Here is a 17027-nt window from a genome sequence, read left to right on the forward strand (position 1 = left end):
ATTCCAGTGATCAAGAGAAATAATATTTTAGTATATTATTAAAAATTGAATGCCCATAGACTCCCTATGATGAGCAAAATGCCAACATTTTATTATAGATAAGACTCTGAGAGGCCTATGCTTTCAGAGGATGGCAGGCTGTTCCTCAAAACATTTACTCTGGAATCTGAGCAGTGGTTCCCAGACTCCGAGGGCACTGAGGTAAGAGTCCTCCCATTGCCTGCACTAAGTGACTATGGACCGAGGGATAGAGAACCCCTTCTAAAATTTTTGTTGGAGAAAGCCTGGAAGCATCAACATGGTCACAGGTATGACAATAGATGACATTACAGAAATTGTGGCTGATTTTTCTGATCCACAGGGCAAAGATGTATTTCTTGTGCCCACATGAGCATGGTTGTACATTCAGAATGAGCGCATTACTTCTCTGTGGATTACTGTCATGACTGAAAGTGAAATGTTGAAATCTAAATGTCCTTATTTACTTCTCTTCCCTATCATAGATGTCTACTATTACTAAGAAATAATCAAGTGTCCAGCTTCCATCAAGATCATCCACAAAGAAAGTACAGATAGAAAAACAATGATGCCCTTGTCATACTTTATTTTTCACCCTAAGATCTGATTTCTTTATCCAGGCTTGGAATCTCCCTTACTCCAGAAATGGCCACATATGCTTGTAATAACAATACTCAGAGGCTGAGGCATAGGAATTGCCAGGAGTTGCACAGAAGGACAGCCTGGTCTATGAGGTAAGACCCTATCTCAAATGGACAAACACAAAATAAAGCAACCAGGGGTTGGAGAGATGGCTAAGTCAGTAAAGTGCAAGCATGAAGACCCAAGTTCAGATCCCCAGGACTACAAAAAGGCCAGGTTCTCTGGCAGACAGAGATGGTCCCACCCACAAGGGCCTTTCCCCCTTGATCACTAATTGAGAAAATATCCCACAGCTGGATCTCATGGAGGTACTTCCCCAACTGAAGCTCCTTTCTCTGTGATAACCCCAGCCTGTGTCAAGTTGACACATAAAACCAGCCAGTACATCGCTCTTCTTGAATCTTGCCTAACTGTTGGCTAATGTTAAGGCAAAAAATTGCAGTGTGGCTTTGGCCAATTGAAAAGATTTCATTAATGGTCTTTGAAGTTCTTTTATGGTTCTAGAAATGGTAGTTTAAGTAACAGGTTGGGATCTTTAGAGTTAGATTAAGTTTAGGATATCTCTTTTTTAACCCTAGTTATCAGCTTTAAAAGGCTCCAAGTTCTCCAGTTGTTAATAGGATTCAATACAGTCTGTTGATTAGTTACTTGGTCCATCTACCTTTGGTGGGTTAGTGTTGAACACACATTGTTGTTCTATAAAGATACTGGGGAGTTGCTCTAATCCAGATTACTCATATTTAAAAATCTGAAGGGTTTTAGGCCCAAGATAGTTCCTGCACAGGCTATGCATGTGAAAGGCTTGGTACATTTTGATGCTTGGGACTATCAGGTAGGGTCTTTAAAGCTTTATTTTAAAGGCAGTTGATGGAGTCCTTGTCATCTCTAGTATGGTGGCACTTCTGGATTCCTGGGGAGTTTTAGGTCATTGGCTCTGCTCTCTGATTTCTTGAGCTACTGGTGAATCTTCTACAGCAGCAGGTAGGTCTTTATCTGTTGATTCTAAGCTGGGCCTTTTTTGCTCATAGACCTTGCCCTATATCAGTAATCCTTCCTCTTGAACCATGGCTTAGCACTGAGTATGGCAGTACATGTCTATACATCCAACAATGGAAAGGTGGATGCAGGGGCATTGTTTAGCCTCAGATACATATTAAATTTAAAGCTAGCTTGGTTTACAAGAGATCCTACGCATCCCCCCAAAGCAAAAATGAAGTAAATAATGAAGTAAAAAAAACTACACCCCATAGAACAAAATAAAAATCCTTCATCACCTTACATGTTATGAAGAAATGCACTTTACTCCAGGAGGGTTTGGAGAATTCACCCAGTCTTCATAGGTCACCCCCAAATTGTATCTCAAGCTTTGCTCGAGTTCGGCCAGGTAGTTAGGATCAGAGGCAGCTTCAGGTTACTGCATGCATACAGGTACTGTGGTCGTGTCTGGACTTGGTGTTGAATGAGGTTTCCATTCAGAGAAGAGGCAGTAAAGAGATGCTCACTGGAGCTGTTGATGGGAAAAGAAATACTGGGGCTGTCACAGGATGATAGATGATAGAAAATAACTTAAAAAAAATGCTGTCAGCTCTTGGTGGGCATCAGAAGGCAGCTTTACTTGAGGTTTGAGGAAGTGAGCGTGGAAGCCAGCAGAAGCACGCAGAAGTGCGCAGAAGCCAGCAGAAACTTGGAACAGTGGCCTTGTACATTATACAGTAAGGTGAATCATAACATTTTCTTTTCTTTCTTTCTTTCTTTCTTTTTTTTTTTTGTTTTTGTTTTTTTTTTTTTTTTGTTTTTTTTTTTTTGTTTTTTTGAGACAGGGTTTCTCTGTGTAGCCCTGGCTGTCCTGGAACTCACTCTGTACACCAGGCTGTCCTCAAACTCAGAAATCTGCCTGCCTCTGCCTCCCAAGTGCTGGGATTAAAGGCATGTGCCACCACTGCCCGGCATAACATTTTCAAACAACAAATCAAAAGTTGCCACCTTTCTATAAAAACATCAATATATTCAAATGCAATGTGAATACTAATTGGTAGCTCTATTAAGCTAGCAGGATGAGAAAAATAGACAAGTAATTCAGAAGAGTACTGGCGATGCTCCTTGCAGAAGTTAAAAAAAATTGTTTGATTTCCAATACAATCATTTCAGTTTTATCAACCCTAATTTTGGAAGCTGTTAAGAGATTAACAGAGGCATTAGGAATTGCCAATCTCATCTTAGAGAATCTACTATTTTGAAGCTCAAAAATGAGGGGTAGCACTGATGTCAGGCTACCTAGAACTGTAACTAGGATACATGACTAGGAAAAATGGACTGTATTTGCATGGCGTCTCTTGCTAAAATGAAACAAATCTGCCTCAATTACCCAAGCAGTTCCCACATGACATATAAATTACTTACTTCTTAGCTTTATTGGCTGAGTCTCCTATGTTTTTAAATGATTTGAAATTCTACCAGTCATTTGACATCTAATTTGAAAATTTTCCTGAGTCTTGAGGTAAAGGGAGTTGATGGCATGGAGAGTCACGAGCTGTACATCGCTGTACATCTGGACCTTTCTGTACTTGAGTTCACCTCCTTAACAGAAGCAGAGCAAGGTTTGCTTCCCCGCCACCCCACAAACTTTCAGTAGGTGCGTTCGGCTAATGCTTTTCTTTTACAAAATCAAAGGAAGGTGCTGCTGTGAATGTAATGACTCCAGAAAGAGACAGGTTCCATAGGAAGAAAAATTTCCCAAGGCCTGGCAGGCAGTTGCTGCCTGGCTTCATTCATTTGAGGCTTAAGGGTGTGGGTGAAGAGCTGGCAGTGTTAACGACTTCTTCAGATGATTCCCGCACTGAAGTCCAGGAGTTGGCTCCGTAGACTGAGAACACATGAGTTCAAGGCCTGTTTTTGTCCCATATAAATGTGTATGTGAGGCCTCCCAGCTTTAACAAAACCATCCAAAGAATTACCTAAAAGGAGGGATTATTTATGATGGTTCATGGTGTCAAGATGTCAGTCCATCATGGAGTGGGGGGCAGGGTGGGGGTCTGAGTGAAGCTCACATCATGGCGGCCTGTGTTCCTGTCCTTCTTCTTTCTCTTTATTCCACACAGGCCATCAGCATACAGAATCGTTCTGCTCACAGAGGCCTCCACCATCTTAGATAATTCTCTTTGGAAATTCCCCTCTAGACATACTCAGGTGTACTTTGTTTGATATCCTGGGTACCTCTTAATTTGAGAGAGTAAACTATTGATATTAACCACCATGGGGATGGGGGGATGAGAAATGAGCTGAAACCATGTAGAGGTGGAAGGAGAGAACCGAGTCCAGAGTTGTCCTCTGACCTCTACATGTGTGCTACAGCATGTGGACATGGATGCATGGATGCAGGCACATGCACGCACTCTTGCACCCACACATGCATGCTCATGCGTGCACACACAGACACACAAATGTTAAATTAAAAAAAAAGGAAATTACCCATTGTGCAAGAATCTAGGAAAGTGCTTAAAGCTCACCAAGCTCCACTTTTCTTTCCCCAAACAAGAATAATACTGACTTTGGTTACACAGCCAGTGTTAAATGAGATAGACACTCAAAACAGAATCTGTCTAAACAAGTGCTCACCAACTCTGAGGGCTAATATTATTGTCCCCGCTATTAAGGCTCGATGAAGGTTATCTGTATTTCCACCGTCATGAGCACACTTACAATGCGTGTTTAAAGGGATGAGTCCAAGGTGCACAGCAGGCTTTAGGACATCATCTCTGCTGAAGAGAGCAGTAAGATGTCCAAAGCAATACCTATTTCCATAGCATTTACGACTTGAATGTGTTCACCCCAAAACTGAGCCGTTGCCAATGTGGCAGTGTTAGGAGGTAGGGCCTTGATGAGGTGATCTGGCTTCCGGCCATCACTCCTGGCCTGAGCTCCGGCCTTTGAAGCAGCTTCAAGGGGAGTCTTTAGCAGATGATTTACAGAGAACACTTTGATGCCGTCCACCGTGTCCTACAAGAGACCATCAGTTTGCCTGACTTGTTAACCCCGGTGGCCTTTGAGAACAAGGCTCCACAGCTGTCTTTCCTCAGCCACTGCCCTCTCTCAGGCAGCATCACTCTCTGCTGTGTTCTCTGTCAGCCAAAGATTTGGGACTGTATCGTTTCCGTTTTCCCAGATTCAAGAGGAGGAATCGACTACTTGAGTCCATCCGAGCAGCAAAGGGACTCCGCTGTGCCTTTCTTGGATGGCACTATTAAATGTTAAATAGATTTTATTTTTTAAATACATATTATTTTATTAGCTTTAATCGCTTCAACTTTGATAGGATTGGGGGGGGGGAGGCAAAGAATCACAGATTTAATTGAAAAGTTCCCAATATATCCTTTCCCAGAAATATTTTAGGATAGTTCCAGAGCTTTTAAATATAGCAGTTCAGCAAATAATTTAAAAATAGCATTGGTAGGCTTCATAGATGAGATGTAAACTTGAAACTTTCAGGTTAGGTGCAACTGTTCACATCTAATGTTCTCTTTTATGATCAGACTACAAACCAGTCTTCCAGAAAGACACAGAGGGGCTGGAGAAGGGGTGGAGTGCTCAGTGGTCAAGAGCACTTGAAGCTCTTGTAGAGGCTACAGGTTCAGTTTCAGCTCAACTGTCTTGGCCTGCAGTTTTAGGGGGAAATCTTACCCTCTCTTCTGGGTTCCACAGGCACCAGGCATGCACATGGTTTATATAAACACACAAGCAGGCAGAAACTCATACACATAATACAAATATCTTCATACATATACACAAAATAAATCTCAAAAGAAAATACACACACAGGAGGATTCCAGCTTCTAGGAGAGGAGGCCTGAGTTGATGGTGAGAACATGTCAAAGCAAGGCTACATAAAGACATACACACTGAAAGATGTCAGACTTGGGGGAGCCTATGGGCAGCACAGAATAACTACTTGGCCATTTTCTCATTCACTCCTTACTGTGATCCCCTTTGCTTACACCCTAGTCTTCTACCACTAATATTGCCTGAATCTTTCTGAGGTAACCATGGGTAAAGTGCCTTTGAGATGGAAGCTGTCGGTCTTAAGAAGCTGTGTTTTCATTGGTGACTTCTTCCAAAATAAAAAAAAAAAAAGGGAAGGGGCAGCACAAAGAGCCAGTGCTGATGCACTGTTTGCAGGTCTCTATCCAACATTCAGTATTCTGTGGGCTTTATTCCCAGTTTCACAAGGAGTAAGCCAGAGCCTGGGGGCAGGGCTTATTGTCTGTCCCAAGTTATGAAAGTAGTAAGTCGGCTTGCCTCAGAATTCACGTCTCTTACTTTGTGTCGTTTATTTGATTTTTCAGACAAGTTCTTCCTGTGTAGCCCATGCTGGCCTTGAACTCACAATCTTCTTGTCTTGAGTGTGGGCTTTATGTAATAGCTGTGTATCCACACCCAACAACTTCAAATATTCTTGTAATGATAAGCCAGGTCCTGGACTTAATGTGAAAAGATGAGTTTTTTTTTAATTGTTATTACATTTATTGACTTGTCAGTAAGTATGGAAGTCATAGAGCAACTTTCAGGGACTTCTTTCCTATTATGTGGGTCCCCAGGATCAAACTCAGGTTGTCATGCATGGTTGCACACCCCTTTCCCCACCGAGAGTCAGTCATCTCATGGGTCCTCCGAGTTCTCCATTACTGCTTCAAGTCCACGGATTCTCAGGCCTGCTTAAGTTACTTACAACTGACTTTGGTAGGTTACATGTGTCCAGGAGTTTATCTCTTGCCTTCTAATGATCTTCTGGTTTTGTTTGCGTCTTTTATACTGTCCTCCCTTTTGTATTATTACGTATTGTAAGTTTGGCTAAGGGTTTGTCCATCTTGGCTTTACTTCCAGAGAACTCACAGTTGGTCTCATTTATTCTTTTCAGACGCCATGACATTCATCTCTGCCCTGATCTTTATTAATTATTTCCAGCTACTCATTTGGCTTGTTTTCCTGGCCCTGTGGAACATTGTTAGGCTGCTTGAGATTTGTCTGAATTTCTGATATAGGTTCTCGTAGCCAGGCTGATCTCTTTACAAACCACCCCTGCAGTATCCCAAAGGTTCTATTTGGTTGTGTTTTCACTTTAATTTGATCCTAGGAATGTTTTTACTTTCTCAATGATTTCCTCCGTGACTTTTCCAGCCAATCTGGAGTATACTATCCAATTTCCACATGTTTTATAGGGTTGCCATTGTCCCATATTTTATTCCATTATGATCTAATTAGGTATAGAAAATGATTTCATTGTTATTATTTATTAATACTAGACTTCAGACCCAGCTTGTGGTGTGTTTGGGAGTAGGTTCTATAGCATCCTGAGAAGAGTGTGTATTCTATCACTTTTGGTAAAACAGTCTACAGATATCTGCTGAGTCCATTTGCTCTGTAAGATGGTTTAAGTCTGAAGTCTATTGATTTTGTCTGGACAGTGTATACATTGATGAGAATGGGGTATTGGAGTTATTTATTCTTATTATATGTGAATCTATCTTTCCATTTATTTCCAGTAGTATTTTAAAAATGAAATTAGCTACACTATGATTTGTATATATATCATATATAATAAATTTATCCTGAAAAATTATAACCCTTACTAATACATAGTAACCTTCTTTATGTCTTTTGGCTAGTTTTGTCTTGAAATTGGCTTTCTTGACTCTAAGAGTGGCTATACTTTCTTGTTTTCGGCTTTGGTATGCTTGGTACATCTTTCCAATCCTTTGTGTGTTCATGTGTGTGAATCTTTGTCACTGGGGTGTTTCTTTTGTGAGCTGTAAATGGTTGGACCTTAAGTTTTGATCCAGTGAACGAGTCTACACCTGTTAGTTAGACAATGGAAATAATCGCTATTTAGAGGGGTTGTTGGGAACCATTTGGTGAGTTCTGTAATTTTTCTAGGTTCTTCTCCTGGTTGGTTCACACAGTATTTGTCCTTTTCTTTGTCCTTTACTAACGTGTTTCACTGCGGTGGACATGCAGATCATTTTCTAGTTCTCATCTGTTACACTCTTCTCTCATGAGGTTTATTCTATCCCATGTTCTTGTTTAATGTCTGTCTTTTGTGGGGCATTGAATTGTTTCAAGAACCTTCTGTAATGCTCGTAGCCATGAATTGCTTTCATCTGTGCTGATCTAACAAAGTCTTTATATACCCACCCATTTAAGAATATCTTTTTTTGTATGTAATAATTTTGGTTGACAGTTACTTATTTCCAAGGCCTGAAATACTTCCTTCTATGCTGCTGTTCTGGGTGGTAAGAATTCTTCTTAGAAGTCTGATGATATTTTAATGAGTTTGCATCTGTGATTTGGCTTTTTACAAAAATTGCTGCTTTTACTGCTTTCTTCTGCAGCTTTAACACACACACATACACACACACACATATGAGTTTTTTTCTTTTTGCAATATGTCTGTGTACCACACCCATGTCTGGTGTCTATGGATGCCATAAAGGATTTGGGTCCCTGGAATTTGAGTTGCAGATGGTTGTGAGCTGCTATGTGAGTGGTGGGAATCAAATCTCGGTCCTATGGAAGACCAGCCAGTGCTGTTCACCACTGAGACACCTTTACCAGCCTTCTGTTTTAATATTTTAATGTCTTAGGGAAATTTCCTTCACGATGGTACCTATTTAGGGTACTTAAATGCCTCTTGTGAACCAGTAAGATGGTTTATCAAATAAAAAAAGTTGTTGCCAAGGTTGATGACCTGAGCTTGGACCCCAGAATCTGAAGGGTGGAAAGAAAAAACTGAATTCTGCTAGTTTCCCTCTGGCTGCCCTTGAGCTGTCATGTGCATGTGCTTTGATATGCATGTGTGCACATGTGCATATGTGTGTGCATGTACACACACATGTACACACACAAATATATATACAAATAAATGTAAAAGATTAAAAACCTCTGGTATTTGAATATCAGAATGTTTTCCTAGGTTTTGGGTAATTTCTGCTATAACTTCATCCAGTAGTTTTCCTATGCCTTTAGTTTTTATTTCAGTTCATTCTGCCCTATAGAGTCTTAGTTTTTTAATCTCTTCATCTTATCTCAGAGCTCCAGGAAGCTGGGACTCTGCCTGCTTACTTTCCCCTTGTATTTATGTCTGAATGTAACAGTTCCTGTCCCTTCTCTGCTCTGGCCAACGCTCTCTTCGGCTTTGTCTTGTCAGCCTACCCACGTTGTTTTTTAATTTGACTAATATTTTTATTTCTGCCATGTCCATTTGTGATTTTTATCACAATCATTAACAGATTGCTGACATTTTCTTCCATGTTGCTGCATTTCTCACCTTCTTTGTTACTGTTCTCCTCTGCACTGCTGACTTCCATATCTGGATGCAGAACTGACAGCCTTACTCACTTGCTTGTTTCAATGTTTAAATCCTTTTGAAAGTTGACAATTTTAAGACTGGTACATTGATTCTTTTTTTTTTTTTTTCAACAGGCAATTTTATTTCACTATGTGGAGCTGGAGTAGCAACCAAGTTCCCAGTGGGGACTCCTGTGAGCAAAGGCTTTGAGTAAGATATAAATAAAAGGTGAACAACAGCAAACACTGACAATCTCCCTAAAACCGTTGCTATAAACACAAGTTCTCACATGAGACTTTCTAATTATACAAAAATACATCACAATGATATGAGTTCAGTCCGTTTCCCAAGGAGATTACTACCTCATTGGCTTTGTGTGTGTGGGACTCATGATACCCATACATTGAGCAACAAAACTCAGCTTTGCAGCCAACCAGATTTTGAACTAATTGTACCATCCAAACAAGAAGGGTTCTTGCTCAGATTTTGGGGTGACCTACTTCTTCTTCCTGTTGGAGACCTCTGTCTGTTCCCTTTTTCATTCCCTTCTCTTGGAGCAACAGCACTTTCCTAGATAGTTGTAGGAGGGATTTGTAATTCTTGTCCCTAGACTTGCTCTGTATACTTTCATTGTTTTCTGGGGATAGCCAGGTGGCCCGGGTTACACCAACATGCGACTTTACCCCTCATAGGGATTCATCATAAGCTGAAGAATGACTCATCAAGACTGGTACATTGATTCTTATTAGCTGGCATTATGGTTATTAGTATTGGGGAGTCATAGGCTTTTGCAGCTGTCATGTTGAATTGCTCTTATGTTTTTTTGCGTGTCTCTGTAGTGATTTATACATCTGCTGGAATGAGTATATCTTCAAGGTTTTTAGGTTTTTTCCTGTTTCTTGTTGTTTAAAAAAAGGTTTTAAAATGTGGGTGTTCTTAGTGGATAATCTTTGGTTGAGGTTAAGATCTTCTTGATGGGACTCAGGGAGTCTGTCCACCATCACCCCTCAGTCTTTGCACCCACCAACTTTGATTTAATGTCATCTTCCATAGCATGCATGCATGATTTCCCTGTTCATCTCTTTCATAGCCATTGGAGGAGAGCTCTTTAAGGTTTTAAAATATGCATTTAATTATTTTCCTGATGTCAAAGTGGTCTGATATAAATTTTTTCCTTCTTGTCCCAGCCAATAGATAGTATGGCACTCCTGGCACGAGGAATTCCTTTCCTACTGTCCATTTCACACTGTCTATAGAGCTGCCATCTAAAAAAATTTGTTTCTATTATTCATTGTTCCTAATGTCATTCATAAGGGATACATTTCATCATAAGAGGCATCACCTTCAAATGTCAACACATTGGAGATTTGTAGTTGGCATATAATTTTTTTGGAACATAAAAATAGCCAGTCCATAGCACATGGTATAGTCTTCATAGGAGTCTCAGATGCTCACTGCATATTATGTATGTCTAGGTAACTTCAAGTCTTGTGTTTCGACTTATAATGGAAACGTATACTTGAGACCCATGGTCCAGATTAGAAACCAGAGTAGAACAGTCCTTGAAACTGGAACTTACATTAGCAGATCTGAGTCATGATACCACAGAAGGCAGCAGGAAGGTCACACTGGTACATGGGAGGAGAAGCCAGGAGGGAGACCGAGCTCTAAAATGGATCGAGGCAGCACGCAATTTGCTGGGAGATGGAGCTTCTGCAATTGCAGATCATCTAAGATCATCTAAATGTGCACAGAGTGGCAGACGGTAGGTGTGGGTAGGCTGGGTAGACTCAGACCCAACAGAGAATACCTGTGCTCTGGTCTCCTTTTGCTCTCTGCTGTTGGCAATCTCTGTGATTGCACTCAGACAAAACCCCTGATTCCTCATTCTGCACAGCTTTTTATTCCTCACAGTTGATGAGTGGGAGGATTACTCTGCAGGAGGACCTCATTTCCAGAAGGTTGCTTCCTGGCCACATCTCTGAAGCATAGTCTCTCTGGCTATTGTGTCTCTAGCTTATTGCTATTTCTGCTTCAGTGACAGCCCCTTTCCTGACTCTCTCTTCTTGCCCATTCCCCACCCTACTACCCTACTTGAGGCTACCTATAGCTGCAGACTAGTACTCTAGGTAGCCTCTGTGGTGGCTGAGGTTCCATCAGACAAGGGCCATCCAAAACTGTGTATCTAGGGCATCACTAGTCTTGAAGACATCAAGGCTAGCATACTGTGGTTAATTTTCACTGTAAACTGTTGCTCCGTACCATATTATCCATTTTTCCACCATTCTTTACCACATTGATTGGTGTAGCCTGCATTACTGAAATCCTGTGCTTTCTATTTCCCAGTGGGCTCGGCTGATGGGGGCACCAGCAGAAGATGGAGAGGAACCAATTATCGTACTCTTAATGGCTAGCAGCTCCTTCTCCATGGCTCCCATGACCGTGAGTTGCACACAGCCCCTTGTCTCTGTGTCACCCCAACCTGAACAAATGCCCTCAACCTTTACCTTATTAGTTGTTCATTTCTGAGTGCCTTTGTTTGGATGTCATGTTGTGACTGTTGCGCTCCTTTGGGTTCCCATGCATTTATTACTGAAAAGTCACTAAGGAGTGCCTTGTGTAATTCCTCCCGTTTAGAAGCACAGTTCTGACTTTGCTTAGTGGAGTGATATGATTCAGGATAACACAGCGTCTCTAAGTACTCAGCCGCCTCCCTATCCTTAGAAATAAGATGCTTCCTGTTTAATCAGTGCTGAGAGCCCTTCACAGAATAAAGCTCCGACAAAGAGTGGAGCTCCTTTTTAGAAGCCAAACACTCTTTTTTTTTTAAAAAATATTTTTATTAGGTATTTTCCTCATTTACATTTCCAATGCTATACCAAAAGTACCCCATACCCTCCCCCCCACTTCCCTACCCACCCACTCCCACTTTTTGGCCCTGGCGTTCCCCTGTACTGAGGCATATAAAGTTTGCACGACCAATGGGCCTCTCTTTCCACTGATGGCCGACTAGGCCATCTTTTGATACATATGCAGCTAGAGTCAAGAGCTCCGGGGGGGGGGGGGGTGGTGGTGGTGGTGGTGGTGGTGTACTGGTTAGTTCATATTGTTGTTCCACCTATAGGGTTGCAGATCTCTTTAGCTCCTTGGGTGCTTTCTCTATTTCCTCCATTGGGGGCCCTGTGATCCATCCAATAGCTGACTGTGAGCATCCACTTCTGTGTTTGCTAGGCCCCAGCGTAGTCTCACAAGAGTCAACTATATCTGGGTCCTTTCAGCAAAATCTTGCTAGTGTATGCAATGGTGTCAGCGTTTGGAAGCTGATTATGGGATGGATCCCCGGATATGGCAGTCTCTAGATGGTCCATCCTTTCAATGTTCTAACTGTACCAACTTCAGGCAGAATGTAAATCTCTGGACACCAATTTTCTTACTAAAAAAAAAAAAAGGTTGGGCCACCAGCTGTATAAAATCTGAAGTTATTTTAAGCCCTAAAAGGTATATATCAGGCAAAGGAGCCAGCCTCTAGATTATTCTCTAGAATATTTCCAGTCGGAGAGGCCCAGGCTCCTCTCTCTTTGACCTAAGGTTGCATCTGTCCTCTTCTTTGCTTCGACTCACCTGTGTCAGAATTTGGACGTTCCTGCCTGATGCTTCATCAGTACCGTTTTAGTATGGATGCTGTGTTGTGTATAGGCCACTCCCACTAGAACAGGATGATCGTGTACCAATTTTGAAGACAGAGCTGGAAATAATTGTTTAGTTCTATTACTAACCTAGTGAAGGTCTAATTTCAGGCCAGCATTCATGTCCTTGTGAGCAGATACTGAAGGGACAGGCAGGAAAGTTGACAAAAATCCCCAACGCACCCATTTCTCTTGCCTTCTATTTTCTCAGGGTGGATCTGGAAAAAGAAGAAGGAAAATGAAGAAGAGGACAGAATAACTTGTAAATGTCAGCCACTGTACTAGAATGTTTACATCCACAGTCCCAAGTTAGTTTTGCAGAGCCTCTGTCATCGCCATATACAAGGAGTAGAACCCAGGCTCAGAGCAAGGAGGTACACTGTGGGAGAGAACGTGGTTGTTGAAGCTCTCAGGCCTGGCTTTTCCAGTTTTATTGAATTATAAAATCATTGTTTCCAAGGATTTTTTTCTTATTTTCTCATAAGGTAAGGTGGTGAGGGACACGTCACTTCTGCCTCTCTTCAGTCTCCTATTGAACAGGGTTGCTACTCTCCTACTCAAAATTCTCTTTTGCTTTTGTTGTCTTTGGCTAAGACATTCTGGTACCTGCATGTTGGCTCCTTTGCTTATTAGGTGTCTTTGAGCCTTTCCAGAAAGTATCAAAATAATCTGCAGACAGTGATGAGAGAACATGATAGGAAAGGTTTCTGTAATACAAGTCTGGGACCCATATGGAAATATCACTTCATGAAGGCAACTCAAAGGAAAAATGTTCCCTGCTCTGTGGGTCACATCCAAAGCTACTCTGCGGTAACCCAAAACTAGCTCCATTTCCAATGGCAGACAGTGTTAATTTTTCACCTAAGATAACATCACTCACCTTGACAGATTTAAATCTGCTTCAATCTTGTCTTTTACTTTTATACACATGTAGTATCATGACTAATTTCTAATTTCCTTACAATGAGTAAAATAATATTTAATTGTGTTAACATGAATAGTTGAGCCAAACATCTGTAACCATCTCACTGATAATTTATGGGCTATTTGATTGGCGGAGACACGGCTGACATGGGGGTGGCTAACTTTGATGTGGGTCTGTAGCCAAAATACTATGTAGGGCTGGGAGATGTAATTTGGTTGATAAAGTATTTGAAAAACATGCATGAAGCCCTAGGTTTGGCACCTACCACTGCATAGTCCAGGTGTGGTGATGCACATCTGCACTCCCAGTCAGTGGGAGAGAGAGGCAGCAGATTGGAAGGTCAAGGGCATCCTTGAGTACATAGAAAGTTAGAAGCCAGTGTGGGAAATGAGAGATCTGGTCTCAAGATAAACAAACAAACAGATGCAATAAAGACAGCTAAAGTAAACTCCCATTTCCTGATTCTTGTGATTAAAAAATAGTATTTTATACATAGCATGTTTGAGGCAATTGGCTTCAAGTTTTTAAAGTTTGATTTATATTAATTTCCACTTTCAAAGACAGGTAAGAATGACATGAATATCACTTTCTCTTTTTAAAATCTTTTTATTAAATATTTTCTTATTTACATTTCAAATGTTATTCCCTTTCCTCATTTCCCCCCTGGAGTCTCCCCATCCCATCCTCCCTCCCTCTGCTTCTATGAGAGTGTTTCCCTACCCACCCACCCACTCCTACCACCCCGCCCTGGCATTCCCCTACACAGGGGCATTGAGCCTTCACAGGACCAAGGGCCTCTCCTCCCATTGATGTCCGACAAGGCCATCCTCTGCTACATATGTGGCTAGAGCCATGAGTCCCTCCATGTATACTCTTTGGTTGGTAGTTTAGTCCCTGGGAGCTCTGGGAGGTCTGGTTGGTTGATATTGTTTGCAACTCCTTCAGCTCCTTCAGTCCTTTCTCTAACTCCTTCATTGGGATCTCTGTGCTCAGTCCAATGGTTGGCTGTGAGCAACAACCTCTGTATTTGTCAGGCTCTGGGATAGAAAAATTGCTATCCTCTTGAGCTCTGTGTACACATGTGCATGTATACATTTGTGTCTTCAGTTTCTCCTCTCCTCACTCCTGCTAATTACTAGTCTTGTATCCCTGAGAAAGCTGCTGAATATCCAACAACTTGCTTTTGTGTCATTTGCAGTGTTACTGTGAGCACCGATTCCTGTCCTCTGGGACACTTGGAAACACCTGCAGACATGTTTGATTGTCACTTTGCATCCAGTGGGTAGAAGGCAAGAATGATGGCTTTCATTCTTTTCAGAGTTCCATGATGTCATTGAGGAACCTACCAATTTATAGATTCCATCTTTAAATAAGGGAAATAGGAATAAGTGTTTTAGATTCTGGTTGACTGAATTTTAAACACATAGAGATCAGTTCTTTAGAGATATCAACTCCTCTTTATAGTTCTTTGGGAATACCAACTCTTCTTTGTACTCAGTGCTTCTCAGCCTCTGGGGACCTTTAAAATATGGATGCTCAAGTATATTTAAACCAGTTAAATTTTATTTTTCTAGGGGGAGGAAGGCAGTGGTGAGAGAAAGTCAGACAGAGAGACAGAGACAGATCAGGACACGAGGGAGAGAGAGAGAGATGGAGGAGATTTGCTACATAGTTCAAGCTAGCGTTAAACTCCTGGCAATCTTCTTTCTCCAACCTTATCAGTGCTGGGGCTGCAGGCACGTCTCCCAAAGCGTGTCAGAATCAATAATACTTAGCTTCCAGTGGGAGCCAGGTTTGAGACCCAACACTATGTTTGCATGATCTTTAAATGTCTGTGTCAGAATCTGTTGGAGGGCTTTGGTGATAACCCAGGTCTGAGGTCTGCCCTCTTTCCATGACCTGCAGCCTCTTTGAGCTTTGTTAACTCTACAAATGAATGTTGGTCAACACAGTTGTTGAGAGTTGCTACTCTGTTCTCCTCTTATTTAGTATTTATTGTACATACACCATTTTCTTTTTAAAATCTTTTTTATTAGATATTTTCTTCATTTACATTTCAAATGCTATCTCCAAAGCCCCCTATACCCTTCCCCCACCCTGCTCCCCAACCCACCCACTCCTACCACCCCACCCTGGCATTCCCCTGTAATGGGGCATATGATCTTTGTAAGACCAAGGGCTTCTCCTCCCATTGATGGCTGACTAGGCCATCCTCTGCTACATATGCAACTAGAGACATGAGCTCTGGGGGCACTGGTTAGTTCATACTGTTGTAGGGCTCCTATAGGGTTGCAGACCCCTTCAGCTCCTTGGGTACTTAATCTGGCTCTTTCATTGGGGACCCTGTGTTCCATCCAATAGATGACTGTGAGCATCCAATTCTGTATTTGCCAGGCACTGGCATAGCCTCACAAGAGAGATCTATATCAGGGTCCTGTCAGCAAAATCTTTCTGGCATATGCAATAGTGTCTGGGTTTGGTGGTTGTATATGGGATAGATCCCCGGGTGGGGCAGTCTCTGGATGGTCTTTCCTTCCATCTCAGCTCCAAACTTTGTCTCTGTAACTCCTTCCATGGGTATTTTGTTCCACATTCTAAGAAGGCACGAAGAATCCACACTTTGGTCTTCCTTCTTCTTGAGTTTCATGTGTTTTGCAAATTGTATCTTAGATATTCTAAGTTTCTGGGGTAATATCCACTTATCAGTGAGTGTACATCATGTGTATTCTTTTGTGATTGGGTTACCTCACTCAAGATAACCACTCTGGAAATCAGTCTGGCGATTCTTCAGAAAATTGGACATAGTACTACCGGAGGATCCAGCAATTTCTCTCCTGGGCATATACCCAGAAGATGCTCCAACTTGTAAGAAGGACACATGCTCCACTATGCTCATAGCAGCCTTATTTATAATAGCCAGAAGCTGGAAAGAACCCAGATGTCCCTCAACAGAGGAATGGATACAGAAAATGTGGTACATTTATGCAATTTTCAAAATATTCTCAATTCCTGCTTGAAGAGTCTCTTAGACTGAATGCCATATGCAGGGTACATCCACATAGTTCATTGCTGGATAGTAAGCTCTCCATGTTCTAGAGACACCTGCCTTGGCTTCTCATAGCCATTTACTTTTATTTACTCACTTTTTTATTTTAAAAATTTCTCTTGGACAATGGCCTCAAGTGTAATCTAGAGTACTCTCTTAGTTATAACTAGAAAATGTTGTCAATTTGCAGCTAGATAGTCCAACTATGATGCACACTCTATCTTGCCCATAGGGACATGGCAGCTCTTTAATTAGAATCTCAGGTCAAGTGACTTTCTGTATATAGATCTACTTATTCATCTGTATGGTTTCCAGCCTTTGGTGATTTCTGAATATTGGCTTCTTTGAAGTAGCTTTCTTTTCTTTCTTTTT

The 17027-nt window shown here is 41.6% G+C and overlaps 1 long non-coding RNA gene across 3 annotated transcripts in view; it reads left to right on the forward strand.

Annotated features, from left to right (window-relative positions):
* Positions 1 to 14065, forward strand: part of Gm34516 — a 171489-nt gene extending 157424 nt beyond the window's left edge. For 2 of the 3 annotated variants that reach the window (XR_877780.1, XR_386620.2), the window contains 4 exons: positions 639 to 752; positions 9133 to 9226; positions 11345 to 11440; positions 12896 to 14065. This is a non-coding gene — a long non-coding RNA (predicted gene, 34516). The remainder of the gene's footprint in view (positions 1 to 638; positions 753 to 9132; positions 9227 to 11344; positions 11441 to 12895) is intronic. The other variant, XR_386621.2, reaches the window with a different exon arrangement.
* Positions 14066 to 17027: the final 2962 nt, after the last annotated feature.

This window comes from Mus musculus, chromosome 19, assembly GCF_000001635.26.
Source record: "Mus musculus strain C57BL/6J chromosome 19, GRCm38.p6 C57BL/6J".
Classification (NCBI taxonomy): domain Eukaryota; kingdom Metazoa; phylum Chordata; class Mammalia; order Rodentia; family Muridae; genus Mus; species Mus musculus.